General features: G+C 27.7%; 1 protein-coding gene across 4 annotated transcripts in view; it reads left to right on the top strand.

Annotated features, from left to right (window-relative positions):
• Window positions 1-15,394, top strand: part of LOC121129728 (neurotrimin) — a 170,558-nt gene that overhangs the window by 50,285 nt on the left and 104,879 nt on the right. For 2 of the 4 annotated variants that reach the window (XM_071893398.1, XM_071893397.1), the window contains exon 2: window positions 7,659-7,692. The exons of the other annotated variants lie outside the window; for them this stretch is intronic. The gene's annotated coding sequence lies outside the window, so the exon portion shown is untranslated. The remainder of the gene's footprint in view (window positions 1-7,658; window positions 7,693-15,394) is intronic. 4 annotated transcript variants of the gene reach the window in all.

The raw sequence follows: 15,394 nt of genomic DNA, 5'->3' as shown, positions 1-15,394 counted from the left end.
AATTATTAGTTAATTTTTATATGTTTATTTAATTCATTCACTTCAATAAGTTGTATGCTTAAAAACTTTATAAAATAATGATAGGGAATTAACATAATGAAAAAAAAATAAAAAATAGGAGACATAACTAGGATAAGCAAATCATATGGCTATGTGAGTAAACATAGCTGAAAACAGAGGACCTTCAACTAGTTCTAAAAAGTAAATTTAATTTTTTCCACATTTTGAATTTCCCATCGTTGGTGAGGGAGTTGAGGATTCGAATAGCTCAATTAACGTAATCATGAAGCTACTACGGTAGTGTTTGTGCTCACTGTATACATAATTGCCTATACTTTGGAGATAAGCTATAAAATATTCCATCTATCTTTGAAATGAGACATTAATCTTTTCTTTGTGAACTGAGATATTCTGCACTTTAATTTTAATAAAATTGTCTTCAATCTATTTAAATCCGATTTTAATGCAAGAAATATCATTGATATGCTCCTGAAACATATTTCAGAATAAATCCAACTTTTTGTTTTTGTAAAAATTAATATCCATGGAGCTATTTGTAATTTTTGCAATTTTTCATCAAAGTTGGGTGACTTTGATTATTTTTTTCACTTTTAAGTCGTTCTTTTGCTTTTTGTCTATTTCCCTTTTTTAAATATAAGGTATATGCATTGCTACAATTGTAATGTCAACTGTTATTCCATATATATCACTCAATCTCTTCAAAGTTAATGAGCACATTTTTATTACCAAAATTTCTTTCAAAGTAATAAATATCTTATAGAAGTTTTTATGGAAATTGAAATGATAATATTTCAGCTTTAATAATCTCAAGTTATTATATTGATGATGCAAAAATTTAGTGTTGTTATGATTATTAGCATAATTTTGTGTCTTTGTTATTTGTGTAATAAGAAATAAAATTTGCTTAATATTTCAGTTAAAATTAAACACAAGTTCCTTAAAGAAAGCATGTTCACTAGTGAAAGTTTGAAGAAAAATTATGGTGCATGTATTTATTTAGTAAACGTGACATATTTCTAAAATTAAACGACGTGCCTTTGAATAAATAAATGGAACATTTAATTTTTTTACATGTACTTATATGTTTTTGATCCTGATACAAAGGATCTAATCCGGAGTCTGATTCTTTCTTTATGGTTTCTACAAATGTATTTTGTCTACCAGAGTAATTTTGGGACACACTTCAGAGAGATGAACAAAGTTTTCAACTCCTAACGCCAAAATGTTTTTTTCTATGGATACTTTTATTATTAAACAGTCCATTTTTTTTCAATAATTCATAATACAAAAAAAAAGTTCACTCACGTGACACAAATATATATATATATATATCAATTAAAGCTTTTTATATACAGGATATTAATATAATATAGAATAACGCAAATGTACTTCTATATATGTACAAATGTACACGGATATAGATAACCAAGCGAATGCTACTTCATAAAAATTAAAAAAAGGTTTTTTACATATATAAAACAACATCTGGTCAAGGCCTAAAGAAGACGGAAAAAAGAAAAGCTATAAAAAGAAAACTAAAAAATTACGTGATAAAACCCATGAAATGAGAGCCTGAACAAAATAAAGAACTTATTCTTGGAATACAGAAAAAAGAAAAAAAAATATCCATAACATATTTAAATGGGCACTTAGTAGTATATGAGTATGTATGTATTTGTTTATGGGGGCGGCTGAATTATTGCTACAAAATAAATGGACTATTGAAAAAAGAAATCATAATTCATATTGAAGTTGTTTTGACTATTGTTTCAACTATGTAGTTTTCTAAAAAGCTTGTAAAAAAATTGCTCATCTTGTACCAGTTGAAGAAAACGCTAACCTCATCATAACGAATGGAGGCTTCTAATATTGAATACATACACATACCGTGTTCAAAAGATTAATCCTTGGAAAGTTTGAGTTCATTAAGATTAATAAACAGGTCATTATAGTCGAGTTAACAACCATAAATGAGACAGTGTTCGAAGGGAGGACGATGTAGTCCTTCTTGGTATGTATGTGCTTACAGCCGAGAACCATGCTGGAGACGGGATGCTTACTATTATGCTTAGTGACAACATCAGCCTTGCTCTTGGTGCCTTGTACTTTCATTCCTTCTGGTGCTGAAAAAGGGAATTCGAAAGGGAAAACTTTTTTGTCTAAGAAAAATCTCTGAAGAGGAGTTGAGTCAATTTTCAACTGCCTCAGAATCTTTTTAACTCGCTCCAAGGGCTTAGGCTTGGCGTCAGCCATGAGTATTTGAGCCTGGCCCTTTATATATGAGGTGAGTCCCAATTTTCCCCACTTTTCAACGTCATCGTTCTAGCAGAGCGATTCTGGGCTAGCTTTTGCTTGGTCTTCGTTGGATTAGTTTCAATTGACCTTTTCTGGCCCGTCAATAATGTTGGAGTTCTCTTCTTGTCGATTTGGAGATATTCAGCGTCCTAGTGACGTCAATTAGTTCCCTTACTCAACCTAATTCAACAATAGTCGCTTCTATGATTATTGGTAATATTTTTGCAGCAAAATAAAAATCGAATGGTTTTTAGGACACTTGACCTCACTCTTATGGGTTTAAACTTGACCGCAATCTACTATTTTTTTATATTGATGAAGTTAAATTTTGTCCAGAGCCGGTATGCTATATTTTTTAAAGTCTATTTAGAGAGACTATGATATCATTATATCATTTTAACGTTTAAGTTACTTTTTCATCTCAAACAATTTTTATTTTTTAAAATAACCACAACTTCTGGATATTTGGTGTATCTATAGAGCAGAGTTTTAGCTCTGGCATTCTTCTTGGCTCTAGTGCTGTGTGTAAGAAAGTGTATGTTGCCCAGTTTGAAAATCATCAAATCATTTTTTCCCTCCTCACTCTCAGCATCATACGTCTTAAACGGATAAAAAAAAGTTCATAAGCTTCAAAGCTGATACTTTACTAACTTAGAAAATACTTGCATAATGTACGTAAGCAAATCGTACAGTGCCAATAAAACAATTATCCCTAATATGATGTTTGCGCAAAAGAGAAACTTAACCAAATTTCATACGTTGCAATATTGGTTGCAAAACGTCATCAAATATCAAGAAAGAGGGCAAAAAGGCAACAGTTTAATGATTTACTCCACGCCCATAATTCTATAAAGGAGGTCGTTGACATTGTGAATTACTCTGTTGAGCTTGTCTGTAAGATCAAGAGGTTCATTAGTACCAATGAGAGCCCAGTCAGACAGGAAGTGGAGGAGACAACAAGATTATTACTGAAAACCTTTGGCCCGAGTGGCCTATGAGATGGATGTCTAGCCAAACACCAGCAAGAGAGTGTTGCCCCAGGATTTCAAAATCAGTGAGGGGACTATCAAACATTTAGTCAAGAACCTGGGGGCTAACTAATATGTCCATAGAGGCGTAAGGCCATAACAAGTCAAGATAGGTTACAAGAAACTCTCAGCGATAACTGGCCTCCAAGCTTGTTGCACCCTAATCACCAGACTGTTCATCAAAAGACTATGGAACATGAGGCTTTGCAGAGAGCAAGGACTAGAATGTCCACTACCACTCTGATCATTCCCTGAAGGATTTTGTTGAGAAAGATCCGGCCAATATTTTCAACTAAGTGTATAAGTCCATGGTGGCCAAAGAAAAATGACCTTATGAAAATATTAGTTACTATTATTTTATTTGTTTGATTTCAACTAGTGTCTAATTGACTCATGATAAAATATAATATGATAAAATCTAGTGAAATAATATTGTAAAATGAAGAGATATAATATGGTTATAAGAGATAATATGAATAAAATTACTGGAAATAATAAGGTTATGATTAAAAATAGATTAGTAAAATTATTTGATAGAATAAAATGATGAATGCAAAAATTAAAGACAAAACTAAATCACACGTGAGATTCCTTTCGTGGAATAAAAGTAGATGCAGAATATTTCTTAAAAGTCTCTTAAAACCAAAAAAAAGAAGACTTTCTTCTCGCCTATTCGGGGAGGCAGTTCCATATCCGTATATTTCGATTAAAAAGCTATGTTAGAGGTAATTAGTATAAGGTATAATTTTATTAAAAAATACTCATAATACATTGTTTATATTGTTCATGATGAAGTTGATTAAAATTGGTACGTTTTTCTAAAACACATTGTTTTTTTTTATAGGAAAACAAATTATTGTAATAAGAACAAAAAAATATAAGTAAAATATCTGCAGGAAATATATACTCTATCAACAATAATTACCACCAATAGGATTTGATTAATTAATATCATACGGGGAAAAAACACCTGTATGAAGGTGAATAATTAATAAAGATATAAGTGCAAAAATAAATATATATATATTTGTTTTCCTAATTTTGTTTCAATAAACTTTTTTTTCTTCTCTTTTTTGATTCTAAGTAAAAAATTATGTATTTATAAAATACACAGACTAACCATATGAAAATAAATGCTAGTATTTAATTGCATTCTCCCTTTTGTTGTTCTTTTTTCCTTCTATAGTTGTTATAATTTGTGCAAACAATCTTGGCAAGGACTACATTAATTAATTTCAAGGAATAAAACATTTTTATAATGAACCTTTTTGTGTTTCAAATTGCGCTTGACTATTTATCTCACCCTAAAAGTGATGAAACTATATCTTTGAAATCTTAAACGTTAATGGGTTTCACAGGATTTAAACAAAAGTGTACGCTTCTAAAACTGAACACTCCGTTAAATTTTACGCCACGCACATATTTGTGATTTTATTGAGTTGAACCCGGTTTATACATCAAGGCAAGGGTCTTGACTAGTTATAAACAAAACTCCAGCAAAATCTAAATAGCAACAGTGAAACAACAGCCGATAGTATGGAGAGACGTCGAGTCGCAATTTTGGAACTTTCCGCTTGGGGAAAAGCTCCCACTGAAATTTCTAAGGTTCTGAACTACAGCCGTACCACCGTTTCCAGCGTGGTAGCCAAAGGGACTCCTGAGGCGACCACAAGATCTAAGTCAAGGCTTTGAGTCAAGACGAAATGGTTGCTGCTGTGAAAAAGTCTGTCGAGGACAAGAGAGGCCAGGTCACCGTCAGCGGCCTCTTCAGGGAGTTCAACTGCAGCAGAAGGACCATGGACTGGCTAGTTAAGAAATATCTTGGTCTTAAGGTCTACAAGAGAATCCTCAAGCCGTAAAATTTAAAGGAGTGTTCAGTTTTAGACACGCAGACCTGTCTCCCGATCATAAATACTTTTTAATGGTTACCTCTACCACAAAACGAGATTCTAGGAGAGCATTAATATATAACTCCGTAAGTCTAATAAATATTTTCTATAAACAAAGTTTTTATGATGAAACACCCTGTCGTTTTATAATGTTATTTATTAATTCTGAATTAAACTTAAATATTATATTGGTAAAATATCCATACTGTTCTGGTTAATAGGTTGAAAATATCAACCATTTTGTTTAGTTTATTCTTTTTTTACGGATGTCTTTTGGTGTGCTCTGTAATTTCCAATTATTGATAAAAATAGACTTTGAACTTTGAAAGATTGAAAGATTTTTCAAAAATATTTTTATACAAAATGTTAAATTTTGAAGAATAACAAATTTTTTTAAAGTTTTTAGAAAAATGTTTCTATAAATTGATATTTTCTTATTTTTTCAATAATTTTATATACTTTTTATTTGTCAAAAAATAAAAATGAAATGTTTGTACAATTGTGTACTAGACAAATACAAAAAAAATTCGTAATTGAATGACAATTGAGTTCAAAGTTAGAAAATATTAAATTTTATCTCATTATCCCTATCATTATGGAATACAAATTTAAAATGCTGTAAATGAATATAAGTACAGAAACATACATGAATGCTTGTATACTTCTATTCAGATATATATATACACGTTCCCAGAAGTAAAGTAAAAATTATAATATACAAATTTGTAGTCTACAAAGAAAGTAATTGTTAAATTATGTTTTTTTCTCCAAAATGTTTCTCTCTTTATGTAAAAGTTCGTTGGGTTCATTCCACGTATAAATAAATGTATTATCAACGTTATGTCAGAGTATGCTTCATTGATACCTCCTCGCACTGATTCGAAATCATTTTAAAAACCAAATGTTTCTTTTTTAGAAACTCATACAGTTCGATTTGATGTTAAAAATATTATTTATCAGCTAATGACAATACTTTGGGTAGATCAATATTCACTAACTCTGGCTCTTAGAAGTCTTTTGAAATAAAGGGAAAGAGGCTGCTTAAGTAAACCAGAGACTTTGTGAGAAGTTAAAAAAAAAAAAAAAAAAATCAAGTGACTTGATTGATATTAATATAGAGGATAAGTTTGACTCTATCTTGGAAAACAAAGCTATAGGCTCACTAGTCTGAATATGTAGTAAATTAGTTTAACAAATTATTAAAGGAAAACTGATCTTTTAAAGCAAATTGAAAGTGCAACCTAAGAAAGTTGAAAAATCCGTGCTCTTTGCCTCTCTTCCGAGAATATATCAACTGAACCTGAAAATATCGCTCAAAAAGCTTTTTTATTTAATTCTGTCCACTAAAAGCAAGAGGGATGTTCCATTTTTTAAATGCAATTTCTGTGCCTGATAGAGACAACATCAAGAATATGATGGGCCCTTATACAAAGCTAAAGAAAATATGATTCTCCACACAATTAACTATCAGATAATTCTCTCAATTGATAAAGAATAATTATTTAAGTTATTACAAGTTACAGGAATACATTCAAAGCTACAGAATTATTTAGTTTACTATTTAAATTTGATAAAGACTTCTGAATCCCTATTGTCAAAATTTTAGAAAGACTCTTTTTTTTTTTTTTACCTTACAATTTTTATTCCTCAGTTTATGAACACCAGTATAATTATCCAAATACTAAAAAGGAAGGAAATAAGATAACAATTATCCCTTCATTTGTTAGATTTCTTCACCAAAGAAGATAACACTGCTTTAAGTTTTTATTCAATAACTTATATGTAAATTTCAATATAATGCGGTATTAGGGGGAAATCAAATTGAATAAATAAAATATAAAGTCTAATAACAAAACTATAAGACAAATAAAAAAATATTTTTTTTTGTATGATTTTAAAATACATATTTCCATCAAGAAATGATATTTTTTAATTTCAATTTATTTATAGTAATTTGTATAATGTAAACCTGATTTAAAAAATAAATATATTTGAGATCAATGAAAAAAAAGGACAATTCAGACTTTGAACAATAATATATATGTATGTAATTTTTTTTTTTCACTTCTAATTACAAATGTACTTGAGAATTTTTTTTCAAATTATTTTCAACGGATTAATTTCAATCATTTTTTTTTTTTGCAAAAAGCTATTTTGATAATTAAACAAGACCTTTCATAAAATTTTTATGGGAAAACAATAAAATTATTTTGTCATATTTAACAAATGAAATTGTGTTCCTAATGCATTAGTGAGTAGAAACACAAAACTTGCATAATGAACATGTTTTTTCATGTTATTGAATTATGTTAGAGATTTACAATTATGTAATGCATTTATCAATTTAACTTAATTTTTATTTCTATAAATAATTTAATCAAAAACAAACAAAAAATTTCGCAGTAAACTGTTTTTTCTGTTGTAGTTTGTCGACAACTTCACGTATGAGTATTATGTATGTATTTAATATTTATTTATTTTTGAATTTCCATAAACAAATAAAGTAGACATTTCTTAACCTTTTACGCCCTGAATTAAATTTTAAATAATAACATTTTTTTTATACGTTTAAACATACATATAAAGGTTTGTATAGTTCATATTTGCATTTTTTTTTTTACTTTTTCCTACTGTCGGAAAAAAATTACATCTACAAAAGTAAAAATTGTAAAAATTTAGTACCGCGCACGTGACTAAAATTTACCATCGATAAAAACTTTTTTCTTTGTTTATTTTCACTTAGAGCTTGTTTTAGCCACAAAAATGCATAATTTAATAAACATACAAGTTTCCAATTATTAAGCGTACCAGGGATTTTATCTAACCTGTAAAATGTAACGGATATCAAGGAAAACTGATATGCATGTAAATACACAACCAAAATGTTTGTTTTGACAGAAAAGTGGTCCAGTTTTCTTATGCAACACTAACTTAAAACGTAAAGAAACCAGGTTCGTTCTGTTTCGAAGCTTTACTTCTTTATTTGTTATTGATATATGTATTTTTTATAATATGACAAATTAGTCCAATTTGGCCTAAAGGGTTACTATTTGAATATATGAGAGTTTGAATAAAGAAGGTCTTATCAAAAAGAAATTATTATTTTTTAATACTGAATGTATTTCTTATTCGATTATTAAATTAATTTCTAATTATGTTGGTCCACATGTTACAACGTTTGTATTTTTTGTTTGTTTTTTTGTTTGACAAAACAAAAAATTAGACTTTTTTTAGTGTGTTCTATAAATTTCAACTATTGAAGAAAAAAAAATGAAAAAATATATATTCTTTAATAACTTTTTAACAGATTGTTTAATCTTCCAAATTCAGCAATTTGCAAAAATAATTATTTTGTTAAATTAACAATCTTTCAAAAGATTTTAAGTTTTTTTTCCATCAATTATTTATTCTTCAAACTTTTTTTCAATAATACAAAATCGTAGGGTAATAAAAGACGTCTTACTTTTTTATCGGGTACACAAAAAAGTTGTATATAAGTTAGTTTACTTCTGATTTCATAAGGCTTAAAATATAATTTCAACTTTCCTTCTCTTCTATTTTACCTCACAAGTCAATTTTATTCTTATATCAATTACTCTAATAAAATAATTATACCATTTTTTTATTGAAAAAAAAAGAAGAAGATTACTTAACATCAAAAAGCTTTGTAAGTTTATGGAACTTATTTTTACTTCCAATTGATTTTCACTATGACTAATATATACTCATTTTTTTACGATATTGAAAATTAATGATGATGCTCATTGTAGTAGTTTTTTTAAAAATATAGTATATATCATAATTATTTATTTTTTCTCTCTTGTTGAAAGATATCAACTTTTAAAACTTGTTTTATGACATTTCTCTTCTTTTGTTCTTAAAAAAATGTTCATAGCTTATTCAATGTGCTATATTTTAGGAAGTAAAATTTTATTTCAAATGAAAAAATAAATCTTTTTTGGGGTTGTATTTTTACAAAAATAACATTTGAATAGCATAAAATAATATAAATTGTATATTAGAGAACTCCTTGCCTATATGTATTCTATGGAATAGTTTTTCCCATATTTAAATTTACAATTTCGGAATAGAGGCATACTATTTTATAGAATATCATTTTTTTTCTTTATATTTTCACGAACAAATACCTTAATTCCATTTTATTACATTTTTTATACTTAAAGAATGGTAATTGCCTGTAAATTTCTAGAGCTTCGTATTTTCCTTACATTAATTTCACACTATCTGATGTAAAGTTTATAATCATTTTATTTTATATTAAAAGCTTTGGTTGATAATAAAGCTATCAATTGAAACTATTAAATGTTAGTATAAATATATTAATTTGTATTCATAAATAAATTAATAAGATTTTTTAGAAAATATTAACATTGTTATAGGGAACGAAATGATCATTATCTTAATGATAACATGGGTTAATGTGTCCTTTCGTATAAATTAATGTAAATATACTTCCCCTAAACTACTCGTTTGAGTTGAATGAAGTTTTGCTAGTTAATAGCCCCCCTTTGAAGTGTCCGTCTAAAAATTGAGTAAAATTGAGGTATAAAGGTGCTCTTCCATAGCCAATGAAAGAATTTCAATAATTATCATTCAGATTGTAGGTAGAAAACGCAATTTTAGTCGTCTGAAATTAGAATATATTTTTCCTTGGTTCATTGATCTCAAGGAAATTATTAAAAGTTGAAATGTCTTATTTTGAAAAAGTCCCCAATTTGCTATAAAAGACTGTTTTTTTTGTATTTGTAAAATAGTTGGGAATTGAAATTTAAACTTTAATTAAAATATTAATGAAGATCATGTCTTAGTAAAGAAAAGAATGTTATTTAAATATTATTATTTAGATTAAACAAAATCAAGAAGATAATTGAAATTGATTTTTAATTCATTATAATATTTATTATACGATTATTCTAATTTAATTACTCCTTTCATTTTATAACTGTTCTTCTCAAAAAAAAAAAAAATAGCCCTCATTTGGTCAAAAAAGAGGATAAAAAGTACATGATGCATTAGAATTGTTATAAAAGCTTTATTTCTTTACAAAGAATGAAGAATAAACAATTGTTATTAATGTATTTATATGCAACAATCGACAGTCCAGCTGACCGTTGATCGAAGGGGATGCGAGAGGGGGAGGGAGGCTATAAACAAGAAATAATTTATACAAAATTCATTGCTATTTTTTTAAATTATCAATATCTTTGTTCAGGATCGATATATCCCCTAATATTTAAGGCAGGGCTAACTAAATCATACTATCTTTATCAAGAGTAAGTTATGAGTAATATTCCTTACAATTACCGTAACATCACTAATGTTCGTTTACTTAATGTTTGTTTAACGTGATATATTTATTTTAATATAATCAGTGTTACTTCGAGAGTCTTACTTGCATGTTGTCCCAGTCTTATTTATTTTACAGTATAGAATATTATGCATCGTCGGACACATCAAAGAGTTGTTTACATTAATGTACTTTATATAGAAATCGTACGTTATATTTAAGATTATTTTAAATAAACACATTGACAAATATCTTATTATAAAGTTTGTATCATAATATTTTCATTAAAACATCGAATGAAGAGGTTATAAAAGATTTAAAGACACAATTAAAAAATGCTCAAAATTTATAAATTCGGAAAAATTTCAAAACATAATTTTTAATTTCGACGTTATTCTTAATTTTAGACACAATAAAAGAACAAAATTAAAACAGAATAATGTACATACGAGTGCAAATGCTGTTTGAATATTTATCTCCCTGGAGGATAAAATTTCAAATAGAACGTATCTACTGTTGTGCGCATGGGAATCTTTAATTAGTTGGCAATCCTTTATCCATTATTTTGCAAAATTGGAACCGTCATATTTCTTCCCGAGATGGAGTTGGATGCACGGATATAAATATTATACATTTTATTTGGTAGTATTTATTATTATGATGGACGGTGAAGCGTTTCCGAGGGAGTTTTATGTACCCTGCATCTGTTCCACCTTTTCTTTTTCCTGTTCAACAGCTATTGGATTGATTTTTTCTTCGGTATCTAGCTATTTATTTGGCTATTTAGTAACTATTGGTTATTTTACTCAATTTAAGACACTGTCTAATTATTTGAATTTGTCAATTATTTGGTCTATTTTATAAGACCGATATAATTTTGCAAAAATTATGACAAAAATGCAGCAAATAAATGAAATAATTATGTAAAAACTCCTATTGAACTACAACATGACAATTTTGTTAGGATATAACCAAATGAAGACACAATATCTTCATATTATCACATACCTTAAAATATAGAAGTGCTTAATGAACCTCCAACTTTAAACTTTTGTTTATCAAAAACCATATCATCAATCGAATAAAAATGTTCCAAGATTTTTTTTTAAATGTGTAAGGATTACATAATATTCTCTTTTGATATGCTAGGTTGCCGTACTGAAGAATTGTTGGAACTTAACTGTTAAGTGTCCGACAATTTTGAACGTACGACGATGTGTAACTTACCCAAGTAATAATTTCTATTTACACTTCATTGCTCAATTTACAAAGTTAAAACCCACAATATCTAGTAGCATTTAATTAAGATTTTATTTCCATTATTTTTAATTACGAGGTTTCAGTACACAAGCAAATGACAGCTGAAACAAAAGGTTTATTTTATTCCACGTCTCTAAGTAAGGAGCAACAACAAAAATTACAATGCGTGTGCGATCTTTTTTTGACGGTGTAAGTGCAGAAAAGACCACAAAATACCTTCACATCTCCGTCCAGACCACCTACAACATCAATAAATCAATTTAATCCCCACATAGCAAAATAGAAAAAAACTACAGCAGCAACAAAATAGAGGATTTATGGCATGCCTCCATGTAGCCTTCTTTCAATCTTAACCTAAAGCTTCTGGAGTTTTACAATTTGAGATGTCTTGGAAACGAATATCTTCATCCAAAACTCTCACTCAAATTTGGATTTGCTCTGATGTACGACTTTCATCGTCAATAGCTGCAAATGTGTTCGCCGGTGTGTCAAGGATATTTTTGATATTGACGGAGGACATATTGTAAAAAAAATAAATAACTTAACATAGTATTTGAACATAGTAAAAAATAGTCATGAGTTGTCTTTTTTTAATTCCATGAATATCACGTTTTTTGTAATTAAATCATACTATTGTAAGATTTGAGTCTGCACTCTGTATACCTCATGCTTCAGGTAAAAATAAAAAGAACCATATGCAAAAATATACATGCAAAAAAATACAACAACCAGAGCATCAATCAATATTACCATTGAACAACTTAAGGAAAAAATAATGCATCGGAATATTAACAAAATATAAGTAAACCCTGTTACGCTTTTTTTTTTTAAATTTGTTAAATAATTTAAAAAAAAGTAAAAGCCAAATAACTTTAATTCAAATTAATAGAGTCACTTTTTTATTACATATATTATTATAGGTGACGTATAAACATAAAAACAGCCAGGAATTGTGTTTGTGAAAATCAATCAGCAAGATAAAGTAACATTGATTTATATTAACAATTTTATTCATTCATTGGGTGGAGACTTTGGTTTTTAACTGCATTACTATCTGTGACTAAAGTTCAAAGTACAATTTTAAACATAGAAATAAGCTTTATTTGATTAAAAAATATGAGTTTTGAGGAGGTCTTAATTTTAAATGAGGACTATCATAAATACAAAAAATATTTTTTTGGAATTAATTGCAGTTGCAATCTGAACAATAAATAGTGCGCGTGCTTATGAAAGACAGAGAGTAACAATGAGTCCTTGTTGGACTCTGAGTAGAATTTCTAATGGATAGCCGAGTAATTTAAGTCTATATTTCCTTCATATACATAATGAGGGCTAAGCGGCTCGCCTACCAAACATTTTTCGAACTGTTAGGATAAGCAAATTCATGTTTGTTTTACTTTTACATACCGGCGAAATATATTGAACGTATTATATATTGGACTCATTAGTTATCACATTGAGAAAAAAAAGAAGAATCCAAATAATCAAAATGAAAAACCAAGGATTAATCAAGACAGTTAATTAATTTGACAAAACCACGTTTAGTAATTCATAAATATACAAAAAATACTAAATTAGACAATATCAAAATAAATACTAAATTAGACAATATCAAAATAAATTGCATATAAAGACATTTAATGTTTCAGAAGTATGCTCACAAGTATTGGGCGATAAGTTATAAACCTAAAGGAATAAGTAAGTTTTTGATAAATCCTAGGGTGTATAGTATCCCAGTTTACTTATAGTATATATTAGATATATACATTAAAATGTTAAGGGTCTTAGATCTGTGTAGGGCTTTCAAATCCAACGCCAAGACTAGTAACAATGAGTTAATATCATTTAAATCAATCCCCAATATATTGATGTATAAATCCTATGGAAAGTTGTTCACACACATACCTACCTAAATATATATAAGAAGTAATAATTGAAAAGCCTCTTTTATACCTACTTTTATAAGTACCCATTTATAAAATGTTTATACATATTTGGTTCGTGAACAAACCTCTTCTAAATTGAACCTATTGTTTATAGATTAATGTATGTATGTATATATTAAACTCAGAGAAAAGAATATATCTCATTCCATAGAAAATATTCCATAGACGATTTCCAAATATATTTGCTTAAATTGCATGTCAACTTATCATAAAATAACCATAAATACGCCTATTTTTCTAATAAGCAAATAAAACTCTCTTTTTTTCTATTACGCAACCGCCCTATAAATAAATCAAAATAATTTCATTAACCTGCATTTCTACAATTATATGTAATCATAATTAATATAATTATTGAATTAAAAAATCGTCAGAAATCACATAGTTATATAATGTAATGTGAAAATAATTATTTCCCCATTTTTGAAATAAAAATGGAAAGAAAGTATTCTTTTTTCTCCATTATATTATTTTTCCTTCTCTCTTTTCTATCAATACTATAAGATTATTGTCATTTTAAAGTATTCCGCTAATTATATGTCTCTTTTTAAACATTATTTTTTTAAATGCACATAAGTAGTACTTAAATGGTTTTATTTCATTTCATATCATAGATACTTAAAAATACATACATATGATATAATAAATTGTGGAAGAAATAAAATGTAAAACTATTTTTGCAGATGTAATAATCTACTAGGGCTGGGTTTTGATTTGGAAATCTCGATCGGTCTTGTTGTAAAATTTGGTCTTGATCGGAGCAATTTAAGGAAGAAAAGAAAATTGATTAGTTATAAACAATTTCACTATTTTTTTCAAATAAACACATAATTACCTCTCACAAAAACAAACATACACACCGAATTTAGTTGTGAACTGTCGATTTTTCTGATGAGCTGAATTCCCATTCTATTTCGTTAAACTGATTTTTTTAATGTTCATTGAATTGGTCAGAAAGAGTAGCAGTGAGGAAAAGTATGCTTTCTAATATTACATTTACTCCATTCAACCTAGGAACTGTCTTAAAAGTCCATATATATTTAGTATACTTTCTTTTGTATGAATTACTGTGATGCAAACCTACACACATAGAGTGCAAGAGAATAACTTCTAGGGATCTTGTTGTCTATTGAGCTACGTCGTTCCATATTTTTTTATAAGTTTATTTCAATTTAATTACATTTATAGAAAAATGAAAAATCATATTGACGTTATTATTAATTCTAATAATTTTTTCGGTATTTTTCTCCTTTTTTCTAATCTTTATAAACATATTTATGAGTAATTATAGGTTATGGGCTCTTTACTAACCGAAAATAATTTTATTTTTCTATAAAACCTCGAATACAAACTTAAAAGAAGTAAATTAATCGAGATATAATTTATCTTAGTTGCATCAAAACAATCATTAAAACATTTTTGGAAAGATTATTTTGCAATTTATAAAAAAATATATCAATTACAATTGTGAGATGCAAACAACGCTCTCTAATTATCTTATTATTACAACCTATTTTAAACATTATAAATATATCTATTAATCATATATAGTTTATAGAATACAAATTATAAAAAATAAATATATATGTAAAAACTATCCTTTAAGAACTAAAGTTAAAAAAATGGACGAAAACAAACAAAATACCA

This window comes from Lepeophtheirus salmonis, chromosome 14 (assembly GCF_016086655.4).
Source record: "Lepeophtheirus salmonis chromosome 14, UVic_Lsal_1.4, whole genome shotgun sequence".
Taxonomy (NCBI): domain Eukaryota; kingdom Metazoa; phylum Arthropoda; class Copepoda; order Siphonostomatoida; family Caligidae; genus Lepeophtheirus; species Lepeophtheirus salmonis.
Note: the sequence above shows the minus strand (reverse complement) of the source record. Positions and strands in the feature narration are given on the sequence as shown.